Consider the following 12,192-nt stretch of genomic DNA (forward strand, 5'->3'; position numbering starts at 1 on the left):
TTCATCTGAGGGGCAGGTGCACCCTCTCCCGCAATTACAAATGTATCCACCCTGCTGGGCCAGCAGCTTCCCGGAGTTGACATCACCCCTAGGAGACAACATAGATCAGTTAGTTGTTGGGTATCAATGTGGACCCTGCAGCCCGGCTGCCTGGGCTGGATCCATTTCCTGGCTGGGTGGCCCTGGGCAGGTCACTTATCCTCCCCCTGCCGCAGTTTCCTCATCTTCAAAACGAGAGTCATAAAACCACCTACCTCATTGGGTTACTGTGGGGAGTAAAAGCGTCACATATACGGCACTTAAAGGCGTCGGGGACACAGGAAGCTCTAAGTGCTGTTACGTGTCCTCAGTTGACAAAGATTAATAGCAGTGGCTCAAGGCCCATTGCAGGCCCTGAACCCACAGAGGTGGCAACCGGGCAGGGGGAGAAGCCGCCGTTCGACAGAGCCCAGAGGGCGGGGGCCCGTGATGGAAACAAAGCTGGGAGTGTGGCAGGTGTGAGCAGCTCCGGCAGGGGGGTCTGGGTAAAGGAACTGGCGCCTGTGAAGGATGGGGGAGTCCAGCAGGGCTGGGGGCAGAGTGGGTATCCGGCTAGAGGGGACAGTCGTGAGCAAAGTCCTGGAGCTGGGGAGGCATGGAAGTGACCACATTCGAGGGTGCTGGGCGCTGCCCTCGGGGAGGTTGATGGGCACAAGCAAAGCCTAAAAGGCTGGCCGCCAGGGAGGCAGGTGGCGGGAGCAAAGCTGGAGGCCTGAGGTGTGCGCACTGTCACCCCGTCCCCCAGCCTCTCATGGGGGGCTGTTTCCCTGGGAACAAGGCCTAGGCCTCCTGTAGCTTGTATCGCCCCACAGCTGTTTGGGTAGGAAATAAAGGTCCAGGACCCAGACACAACAAAGGGTGTGAGAAAGGCACCCTACTCTCTAGGACCCCCCATGACCAAGCAGCCCCCCTAGTGCCCAAGAGTTGGGGCTTGGCTTGGGAGGAGAGTGGGGTCCTGACTGCCACACCGTGTCCATCCTAACCCCTGCTTCCCCCGCTGTGGTTTGGTGCAGGGAGGGCAGGGATGCCCATCCAACTCTGGCTGGGCTTGCCCTTGGGGACAGACAGTACAGTTCCCCCAGGGGAATTGGTGCTGGGAAGGGCAAGAGGTCAGGCTCAGGGCCTTCAGGGACTCTGGTCAGTAACCCCACTCCCTTAACTGGATTCTTGCCATTTTTCTGATGGACACAGGGAGCCCAGGAGACAGTTGCCTGAGCAGCACAGGAGGATGCCGGTGGCCTCTTCTTACAGATGGGAAAATGGAGGCCAGATGGAGGGAGTGAGGCCTTTTTCGGGTTCCTGCTTCATGCCCATGGCCCTCACACTCTGACCCGGCTGCTCGCTGGAGCCTCCTCCAACCACCCTCCCCTGACATGCTGCCCCAGTTCCTTCTGCCAGCAACCTCCCCATTGCTCCTGCACCCCACCTCCTCTGGGAGGCCTGCCATGTTCCCACAGCCTTGGCCTAGCCCTGCCCTCTCACGCTGTAAGTCCCGAGGTGTTTGTGCAGCTCTTGGATGAAGGCTTTGCACCCTGGAGAGGCAAGGGCCTGTCTGGGGCCTGTCCGTCTTCTTCAGTGCTACAGCCCTGGGCACAGTGGGGCCTCCATGAACACAGCTGAAGGAAGAAAGGGGCCTCTCAGCGTCCACACGCCTTTCTGATGGCCACTTGGGGCTATCCTTCCGCTGCTTTCTCCACCCAGCCAGCGCTGCTCACGGTCACCCCTGTAGGGAGCTTTGCAGCCATAAAGCCGCGTACAGAACTAGGGACACTTCTCCAAGACCCGAGAGGGCTCAAGTGAGGTGCGCCACCTGCATGCTGCTGGCCGGTGCTGGAAGATGACCAGGCTTGGGCGATAAGCACTGAGTAGGGCCTTTTTTTTTTTTTTTAAAGATTTATTTATCCATTTTAGAGAGTGAGAGAGAGGGCACAAGCAGGAGGGGCAGAGAGAGGGGGAGAGAGAATCTCAAGCGGACTCCGAGCCGAGTGTGGAGCCCAATGTGGGGCTCAATCCCAGGACCCTGAGATCATAACCTGAGCCCAAACCAAGAGTCAGACGCTTAACCGACTGGGCCACCCAGGCACTCCCTGAGGAGGGCCTTTTATTCACTTCCTGGGGGAAGCAGAGTCCTGCTGAAAATGCCCCATGTCTGCTCTCCCTCAGTGAGGGGCTGGTGGGCAAATCACAAACAGGGCTCATCCCTGCAGGGACCCCTGGGCCTGTCTGAAGCAGCCCCCAGCCCCTGGGCCGTAGAGGATGCTCTCTCCAGTGGCACCAGCCATTCCGGGGCTCAGGCCCACTTCCGGCCCTCGGCTGCCCCAGTACTGCCCCGGCCACGGGCCTCAGGGTCACCACTCTGCTACCTGCTGACCGCCAGCCCATGGCTACGTGGGCAGAAACTGTTTCGGTGCCGCTCAGGCTGTGAGCCCCAGGCTGCAAGCGGCACATAGGCAAGTGGCTTCTGTCCAGATGGCTACGGGCCTCAGTCTCCCTCCCGGCCCTTCTCAGCACTGAAGCCACTGGACACAAAATCTAGAGATCAGATTTCAAGCCTCAGCTGTAAAGGATATTTGTATCATGTTTCACTTGTATCACTTAAAAATTTTTGTTATAATTTTGAAATTACACATAAAGAAGTGCTTTTCACTTGTATCGTTTAAAAATATGCGGTCTGATTATTATCATCCTCCCACGGACCTCGCCAGTTTCGTCCTTAATGTCAGCCTCTGTTATCTGTGGGGTCAGGGCTGCTGGGCTCCCTGGGGTGGGCCTTGTACAAACAGGCCAACCCAGGGGCTGGGGTCCCCCCTGGACCCAGCTTCACCCCAGGACCCCGGAACTTGAGCCCAGCTCACGGGCAGCCTAGGGTGCTCGTGGCAGGACTGGACTCGGGCCATGGGATGGAGTGGCATGACCCATGTCTGTTTATATCATTAGCACCGAAGCCGGCTGCCCGAGGCTGTCACCCCATTCAGGGAACTGTTGCCTGGGCTCGTGTTTCCAGCCCAGTTGGTTGGAGGGACACATGGGGTGGGGGGCAGAGGGGCCTCTGGCTGCCCCCCCACCCCCCGCCTGTTGTCAGGACAGCCAGAGAAGACTGCACGTCCCTCCAGGGTGCTGCACAGAGGGCTCCTGGGCGACCCACGTCAGCTGCCTGGCGGCTGGCACTGTCCCATATCTGTTTGTGCACTCTCAGCTTGTGAGACCCGGCCTCTCCCTCCTGCTGCCCTCCCTGCCCCTCTCTGAAGCAGGGAAGTCAGTGGGCCGGGGTGGGGGGTGGGGAGGTTCGCTGGGAAAAATGGCTGATCCACGGTTTGAGGAAGTGTTCCCTCTTTCCTGGCTCCCTGATAGGTTCCTACCTCCTTTTTCTGTCGTTGGTACCTGCAGATGCCGGCATCCCAGGCATTAGCTAGGGAAGGCCTGGGGAGAGGACCAGGGCTCCTGGCCCGGCGCCCGGCTCTGCACCTCCAAGCGATGGAATCTTGAGCCCCTCTCATAAGATCCCTAAGGCCTTTCCCTCATCTGTCAAATGGGAATTTCAGACTTGTCCTGCAGGCTGGAGGAGGTATGTGGACATCCTTCAGGAGCCCAGAACGGCCGCCAAAAGCTTATCTGTGGCATATAATGTTCTGTTCCTGTAACTTCCCTAAGAAGGGACAAGGGGCCTCTGGCCCCACTGAACTTGGTAACAAGGGCTGAGACAAACCTCAGTGTCAGCAGGAACCAGGAGTTAGAGAACATGAGGATTTCTACACTTGATAGAAGGTGCCAGAAAGGACTGGGCTTGTGATTTAATTACTGGGCAGCCCGGGGAGACCTCCTTGCCTTGAGCCACAAATAAAAGAGTGTTAGAGATGGCAGGCACCCTGAAGAGGGGTTCTCAAACTGTGCCCCCTCAAGCCCTTGGGCCACTAGGGGGGCAGTGGGGGAGGGGGGCATGGTGTTCCAGCCCCGCCTGTGTTTCAATCACCCACAGTTAATCTCTTTCATTGAGTGCAGTTGGAACTTTGATTGGAGAGGAGGCTCCACTGCTGAAGTAAATATTTAAAAACCAGAGAACTAATCTAACCCCACCATTTCACCAAAAAGGAAACCGAGGCCCAGAAAAGAGAAGTGGCTTGCTTAAGTTCGTTCAGCTCAGTTGCGCCAGGGCTGCTGCCTGGGCCACTCACCCCTGGTCCAGGGACAAAGAGCCTTCACCCTGAGGAGGAAGAGGACAACTGCCAAGTGTGTGTGGAGGGGGATGTCCCCATCAAGGCCTGGGCTTCGGTCTCAGCTCACCTGACGAGGTGAGGCCTCGAGGGCCAGGAGCCATGTTCTCCCAAGGCAGGCAGCCCAGAGACTGATCTGGGCTGACAGGAGGGCAGAGTCATCCTCCGCCCTCACCTCCCTGAGCAACGGAGAGCTTTGCGAGTTGTCAGCCCTGGCGAGGCCCCTCCGGCTAACAATGACCCCAGCCCCTGCTCTCCAGTTTGCTGCCCAGCACCCCAGAATCACCTCAGATTCCTCACTGCAGGTATTGGAGGCAGGCAGGCAGGTACCCCCTGCCCCTTTACGGGTGGGGACACTGAGGGACCGGCAGTAAGCAGGCCTGGCACCGCGCCTCCCTGACGCAAACACTGTGCTCTGGTCATCACTGCCTACTCCTCTGGTATCTCTCCCCGGCCCCTGTCCGTGCTAGCGACTTGCCCTCCTCCTCACAGAGCAGCTCTGCTTGCCCCTGCCCCCAGCCCCGTGCTGACTGGCCCACGCTTCCCCTCACTCGCTTTAGCAAGGACAACCAAAGTGCTTCTCTGGTCTCTCAGCAGGCCCAGAGCTCTTGGCCTAGCCCTTCTCCTGTGGAGGTAAACAGAACCATCCCCCAGCTGCAGAGAGAGCACAAGCCAGGAACTTGGTCCTCCCACACTGACTAGGTGGGACTGGGCCAGCAAATCCCATTAGGCTCCTCACACCTGCCCCTTCCCTGAGATATATGGCCTACAACTCAGCATCAGGGTGACCAGGCAGCTCAGGATTCTCCTGGTTAGCACTGAAAGTCCCAGGCTCCAAGAGATTCCTCAGACATGGGCAAGCCAGACAAACTGGTCCCCCTACTCAGCATACACAAAAGCAAGGTCATCACTCCTCCCACTTCTCCCCACTGAACAGTGTCTTCTTTCTGGAACTCTAGTCTCTGCTAAGGCTAATGGAGAGGACCACAGTCAGTCCCTTCAATCTGTCTAGCCCCCTCAGACTGAGCTGGGGACTACCATAGGCCCACAGTAGGGTCAGAGGCCTAGGGTCTGCCCTAGGCCCTGTCTACGACCTGTTGGAGGCCTAGTCCTGCCCTAGGCCCTGTGAGATAAATAGCAGACAGAGCCCGAGAAAGGCCTAGTGGGATCCTGGGCCTTGATCCCAATCCAACTTTATCCTCAAGCGGGGGGGCACACCACTCTGGATGACCCCAGGTAGGGCAACCCTAGGGCTGGAGCCAGGCAGGGTCTGCCCGGGGCTCACTGAGGCTGCCTCTATCTGTCTGACTTCGAGGTGAGTCATTTCCTCCCTCAGCTGGTTATGAGGCTGGGAGGGGAAGGGAGGGGGCGGCATCTAAAAATAGCAGGGCCTCCACCGTGCGGACACCCAAAGAGCTTCTCCTTGGGCAAGGGAGGAGCCAGCTTGTCCTCGGAGCTGACGCCAGCCGTGGTCCCCAGCCGGTGGCTGCTTTAGGCCCAGGAGCAGGACGGCCCGAGATCCCCTGGGCTCCCCTTCCCAGGCTCAGCAGAGGGAGCTGAGGTGTGGAGGAGGCAGCCTGAAGGTGAGACACAGGAGCAGTGCTGGGTGGGGAAGGAGCTTAAAGCAGACAGAGCCCGGGGAGGGGTGGGAGGATGCGTGGTGCATGATTCGGACGGGGACTGGCAGAGGCAGCAGGGACTGCTCACCTCCCACATCATCTCCACGGAACCACCTTTGCTCCCCGCCCTACCCACACACAGGGACACACACAGGGACACGCAGACATGGCCCCACACTCAGCCGGCCTGTGAGTCATTTCCTACTAATAGGACTCCATTTCCCTCGTCACCAGCATAGACTGAGGACCTACTGCGTGCTGGAGTCACGCCCTGGAAGGCCAGGAGACGAGGCTCATGACTCGCCTTGAGGATGCCTTAAGAGGCCCCCTGAGGCACGGGCAGGCCAACACCCAGGGCAGAAACACAAGAGCCAGGGGAGACCCTGTGCGCTGGGACAATCTGCAGTCAGGGCGGCTCAGGGTTAAGTCCCGGCGCAGCCACTTTCGGGCCATGGGAGCTGAGACCGGTCACTAACGCTCTCCTTGCCCGGCCTGTGAGGGCCAGTGGGGTGAGGAGCCGCACTGAGTAATAGCAATGGCCGCTGTGGTGAATGCACCGTATTTACCTTGTTCTCTGCTATCCTCGCAGCAGCCTAATAAAGCAGGCATTACTGTCCCCATTTCACATGTGGAAAAGTGGAGGCCCAAAGACATTAAGTAACTTGCTCAACATCATACAGCTAGCCGATGGAAGAGACCGGATTTGGACCCAAATCTGAGGCAAACTCACGTGCATTATGGGGTGCATGTGGGGGCCTGTTAAAGTCTGGACTTGGTTGAGGGTACGCTGATCTCTGACTCTTCTGGGAGGGCCCTTAGCCACCAGGCCCGGGTGACTAGCAGTGCCAGGCCTTTGACTGGGGGCTGGCCAGTTTCCTTCTGTCTCACCTCCCTCACCCTGAGCCCCCGCCAGCCCCCAGGGTCCCTCACAGAAACACAGAATGTGTTAAGCCCTCTCTCGGGGTCACCACCTCTAATCCTTTCAACAGCCCAGTGAGGGAAATGGCACAACTCCCACTTGACAGAAAAGGCAGGCAGATCAAAGGGATCTGAATGTGCCGGTGGCCACAGAGCTAGAGAAAGCAGGTCCTGGACCAAACCCCGGCGCCCCAGGGCTCCTAAGCTGAGGCCCATTTCCCACAGCCCAGCTATCTGGTGGGGTGGGTGGGAACCCTGTGCTCTCCCTGCCTGATCACACTTTCCCTGAAGCATCTTGCTCGATTACCCGCAAAACCCAAACCTTGCACCAGCCAGATGGGCCCTGGCTCTGGTAAGAGCCTCTTTCTGCTTCTCTGGGCTTCCCCTGGTCCCAGGAGACTGGAGAGAGGCAGCCTCTTATCCCTACAGTACGGATGGAGACACCAAGGCAGGAAGTGACGTCTGCCAATGAGTCAGGGGCCAGAGCCAGCAGCAGCTGAGGCCGGGAGGCCACAGGCGGGCTTCATGGCCTGGGCAATGCGCCTGGAGTGCCACACAGTAGAAGAGTGGTCATCATATAGTAGGCACAAATATCCACAGATTTGTGTTGAATGAATGGATGAAGGTTGCAGGCCCTGGGTGGAGAGATGAGCAGTGATATTGCAGAAAGGATGAATATGATATAGAGGAAAAACAAACAAACAAAAACCCATCCCAGAAGCCCAGTCTTGCCCCAGTCACAGACTCCGCCAGCCCAGCTGGGGCTTGTCCTCACAGCTCTCCCATCTATGAGCATCATCATGGCTATCCTTTACTGGGTGAGTCCTAATGACCATGGGGCTTGGCACCTTAGAGCCACCATCTTATCTAATTCCTCCTTCAACCCAATGAGGTTGGTATGTACTATCATCATTCCCATTTGGCAGATGACTTATCTGGGGCTCAGAGAGGTTAAGCAAGTTCCCCCAGGACACACAGCTCAGCCCTTGTCCCAACAGGTATGGGACAACAAAGGCCAGGGCTGACTTAGAACAGCTCTCCACATCCAACGGGGAGAGGGGCCCCTGTGTCTGCGGCTCCCACGTGGGGCTGCCCAGGTGTGCCTGCGGGTCGGCGCCAGGAACTCGGGTGTCTGTCAGGTCAGTGCAAGCGTGGAGGGACAAGCTCAGAACAGAACGCCCATGTCCCGGGGGCAATGAGCCGCGGCGCCTGGGCGGCAGGGGGACTTGCGGCAAGCCTGCCCGGGCACAGCGAGCCTCCGGCGCGGTGCCCTCCCCGGAAACCCCAGCCGGGGGAGGGGGTGAACGGCTGCGGGCGGCCCCGCCGGCGCCCTTCTCCCCGAGCTGGCCCAGCGCCTGCGGATGGGCCGCGCAGCACGTTGCGGGCGATTGCGCCATCCGGCCGCCGCGCGGGCCCGTCCCGCACGTTGTGCACAGAGCCCACCCCGGCCGCCCCGCCTCCCGCCCCGCCCCGGCCCCGGGCCCCCCCCCGCCCGGCCCCTTCCCCTGCGGCGGGGGCGGGTCCAGCCAGACGGGGTCCCCAGCGGCCCATTCACTCGGCGGCCGTCGCAGCCTCGTCCCAGACACCTTTGATGGCTGCCCTTTGCTCCGTCTGCTCTGAGGGGACAAATGAGGGAAATTGAGTAACCCAGCTCGGCAAGGCAGGAAACTCCTGGCCGCTTTGTTACTCACGATTTTACATCAACGTTTTGGGGGGGGAGGCGAGGGAAGGGGGGAACTCCTGGGAGAATTTCTGGAGTTAAGAAGACCGGGGACAAATGCAGCCCTCCGGGGCTGTGAGCACGCTCCAGGCTGGTCTTACTGGTCTCTGCCTCCCAGGCCAGGCACAGTGCTTGACACTCCTAGGTGCTCCTCAGATTCTTGTTAAAATGCATTTCCTGGGGGCGCCTGGGTGCCTCAGTTGTGAGGCTTCTGCCTTCGGCTCAGGTCATGATCCGGGGGTCCTGGGATCGAGTCCCTGCTCAGCGGGAAGCTCTCTCCCACTCCCCCTGCTTGTGTTCCCTATCTTGCTGTCTCTCTGTCAAGTAAATAAATAAAATCTTGGGCGCCTGGGTGGCTCAGTTGGTTAAGCGACTGCCTTCGGCTCAGGTCATGATCCTGGAGTCCTGGGATCGAGTCCCGCATCGGGCTCCCTGCCTGGCAGGGAGTCTGCTTCTCCCTCTGACCCTCCTCCCTCTCATGCTCTCTGTCTCTCATTCTCTCTGTCTCAAATAAATAAATAAAATCTTTAAAAATAAATAAAATAAAATGCATTTCCTCACCGTCCTCCTGCTTTGAGTGGCTGTCAGGTAAGGGGAGGGGTTTAGGGCTGGAGCTGAAGCCTGACATTTGGGGCCAAGGTTCTGCCTTTAGCATGGGTTTGCTGTTTCACCTGGGCAAGCCCCTTGACCTCTCTGGGCTACATTTCTTCCGGTGGAATCAGTAATAAGGTAACTTGCCTGGCCCTAAGACTCAGCACAGGCTTTGAATTCCTAGCAAGCAGGAGAAAGAAACTTCCATTTAAAGTAGAGACTTCCTCTTGAACATTCCTTCTCCTCCTACTCCTGGCTGGAGGCACAGTATTCTGTGTCTACTCTGAATGGCAGCAGTGAGTGGCTGTTTGTTGCCTGTCAGATCAAGTCCAAATTTCTTGACTTGGCACTTGAGGCTTTCTGACATTGAGTCTAAGGTACCAACTACACCCCTACACCGTACCCTCAGGGGGAATCTCAGACTCTCCCCCCCACACACCACTAATGTTAATACTACTATGCCCTTTCTCATGCTATTCCCTCCCCCCAGAATGCTCTTCCCTGCACTCCTCAATGATTGGCTCCTGAAACACATCTCCACTATAAATGTTACCACCCTACCTACTTTCCCAAGTACCTGGTCTAGAGCAGGGGCCCTGTTATTCCCTCTCAGAGCTTCCTATTCCTTCCCTCCTCAGCTCTTACTGTCCCTTGGGATTAGAAATTTGTTTCTCCACTGGACTGAAAGGTCTATGAGGGAGAGATCGTGTCCATTTCTTCATCTCCATATACCCAGCACTTACCCCAGGAGCCTGGCACACAGTAAGAGCTTAATAAATGTTTGTGGAAAGGAAGAAAGGATGGATGGTTGATTAGCAAAAACACCGAGAATGGCCAAAATGCCCTCCAGTAGAAGGCCAGTGTTGTAAAATGATGTACAGCTGGACGGGATACTAGGCAGCCTTAAGCAGGTACAGACCTCCATAGAAGAGTGTTCCTGATACTGTGAGAAATAAACTCTTTCTTTCTTTTTTTTGGGGGGGGTTAGGGAGGGGGAGAGGGAGAGAGAGAATCTTAAGCAGGCTTCATGCCCAGTGCAAAGCCCGATGCCGGGCTCAATCTCACAACCTTAGCCGAAATCAAAAGTTGGATACATGGGGTGCCTGAGGGGCCAGTCAGTTGAGTGTCTGACCCTTGGTTTCAGCTCAGGTGGTGATCTCAGGGTCATGATCTCAGGGTGTGAGATCAAGATCGGGCCCCATGTCAGGCCCTGCACTCAGCAGGGAGTCTGCTTGAGATTCTCTCCCCTCTCCCTCTGCCCCTCCCACCCATTCTCTCTCTCTCAATATAAATAAATAAATCTTAAAAAAAAAAAAAAAGAGTTGGACACTCAAATGACTACGCCACCCAGGTGCCCCAGAAGAAAGTCCCTTTCTAATGAACAAGAAAAGGGGGTGGTGGTGGATGGGGAGCATGTATCTAACACCATAGAGATGTCTGTAAACATAAGTCAAGATGGTATACGCCAGACTGAATACCTCTGAGGAGTAGGATACAGATATTATCACGGCTTAATATATCATGCATCTAAACCTTGCTTGGACCTCATCTCGTCTGGAAGTCTTCTCTGCTCCTCCCTTGTGTTACAGGAGCGGCCTCGAGCAGGCAGCCCACTGCCGCAGGGCAAGGCCCGGCCTCCTTCCTCGGAGTCCAGCCCAGAGGCGATGAGTATGCAGGCAGCTGGACAGACGAGAAAGCAGAGCCGGTGAGGACGGTGACGGCAGGACTGACACCAGGCGGCCTACCTCCACCTGCCCGGTGACATCACTGCAGTTTGCCCTGGGCCATCAGGCAGAGCCAAACCGTGACAGGAAGCCTGGCCTTAGCGCGAGCGGGGCTCAGTCGGCTCCCTTCCTCATTCAGGACCCTTGGTCCCAGCTGTGGGAGGACACAGGGCACAGTCTCACTGCCCTCAGGGCGCCCGGAGTTGAGAAGTGTCAGACTGACTTGGCATGAACCAGAGGCCTCCTGCCGGCCCACTTGCCTGCCGTCTGTGCCCCAGTGGCTCCCGGGGGATCCAAGGCCACACGATTCAGCCCAACTGGGCCAGGAGGGAGGAAGGAAGAGCGGCAAAGGGCTCAGGGTCAGATGTCTGAGCTTCTATTCCCACGGGGGCCTCTCATTATGCTTGTCAGGAAGTAGAAAAGAGTACGGCCCTTTGCCTTCATTTTCAGTTTCCCATCTCAACTGGCCTCTCTTCCCCTGCCTGCCTCAAAACCGGTTCCCTGTCTGGAAAATCCTGGGTTAGTGCAGGGATGTACCCTCCATCTGGAGTCACTCAGTTTCCAGTAGTTTCAGGTCCACACCTACCAGCCGTGGGTCCCTGGACTACTGGCTTTGCCCCTCTGTGCCTCAGTTTCCCTAGTAAACCCGTTAATACATGGCGAGTGTTTATTTATTTATTTAGAGATTTTATTTATTTATTTATTTATTTATTTATTTATTTAAGAGAGGGAAAGGGAGAGCACAGAGAGAGAGGGAGAAGCAGGCTTCCCACGGAGCAGGGAGCCCGATGCGGGACTCGATCCCAGGACCCTGGGATCATGACCTGAGCCAAAGGCAGACGCTTAACTGACGGAGCCACCCAGGTGCCCCATAAAGAAACCTCAGCTGGACAGCAAATGTTTAGAAGTAGGCCCAAAACTCCTAAGTGTATCTGTTATCTGTATGAATTAGCTATTATCCATGTGGCTAGGAGAGTAACAGTACCTACTTCACTGAGCTATTGGTGAGGGTTAAATTAGATAATGAGTGTCAAGTGCTTGGCTGTGTTAAGTGTTTACTTGTCTCACTAGAGACAATAAGATGAGAGTACAGATCTCGGTCGCTGAGATGCCAGGGGATCAGTATGGCGGCTGCTGGGGGCTTCCTGGGAATAGAACGCTGGGCGCTCCATGGCCCACGCAGCCATGCTGGTTCAACGGTGTTACCAAGCTGCCTGTTGCTGAGCTGTCTGGTTCGTCAACTGCCTGCTCCTTCAAACCCATTTAAACCAGCTCCATCTGGTCTGGCTTTCCCAACATACCATCCTGGCAGCTGTCACAGGCCCAGAGTACTGGGCAAAGTGTCAGGCCTGCTGCAAAATACATTGGAA

At 57.0% G+C, this 12,192-nt stretch overlaps 1 long non-coding RNA gene across 1 annotated transcript; it reads left to right on the forward strand.

Moving 5' to 3' along the window:
- The first annotated feature begins 5,622 nt into the window (after positions 1-5,622).
- On the forward strand, positions 5,623-11,479 carry LOC145722201 (uncharacterized). The gene is made up of 2 exons (XR_014146297.1): positions 5,623-5,833; positions 10,688-11,479. It is a non-coding gene; the product is annotated as an uncharacterized LOC145722201 (long non-coding RNA).
- Positions 11,480-12,192: the final 713 nt, after the last annotated feature.

Source organism: Leptonychotes weddellii, chromosome 6 (assembly GCF_054177405.1).
Source record: "Leptonychotes weddellii isolate Sample4059 chromosome 6, ASM5417740v2, whole genome shotgun sequence".
Lineage (NCBI taxonomy): Eukaryota > Metazoa > Chordata > Mammalia > Carnivora > Phocidae > Leptonychotes > Leptonychotes weddellii.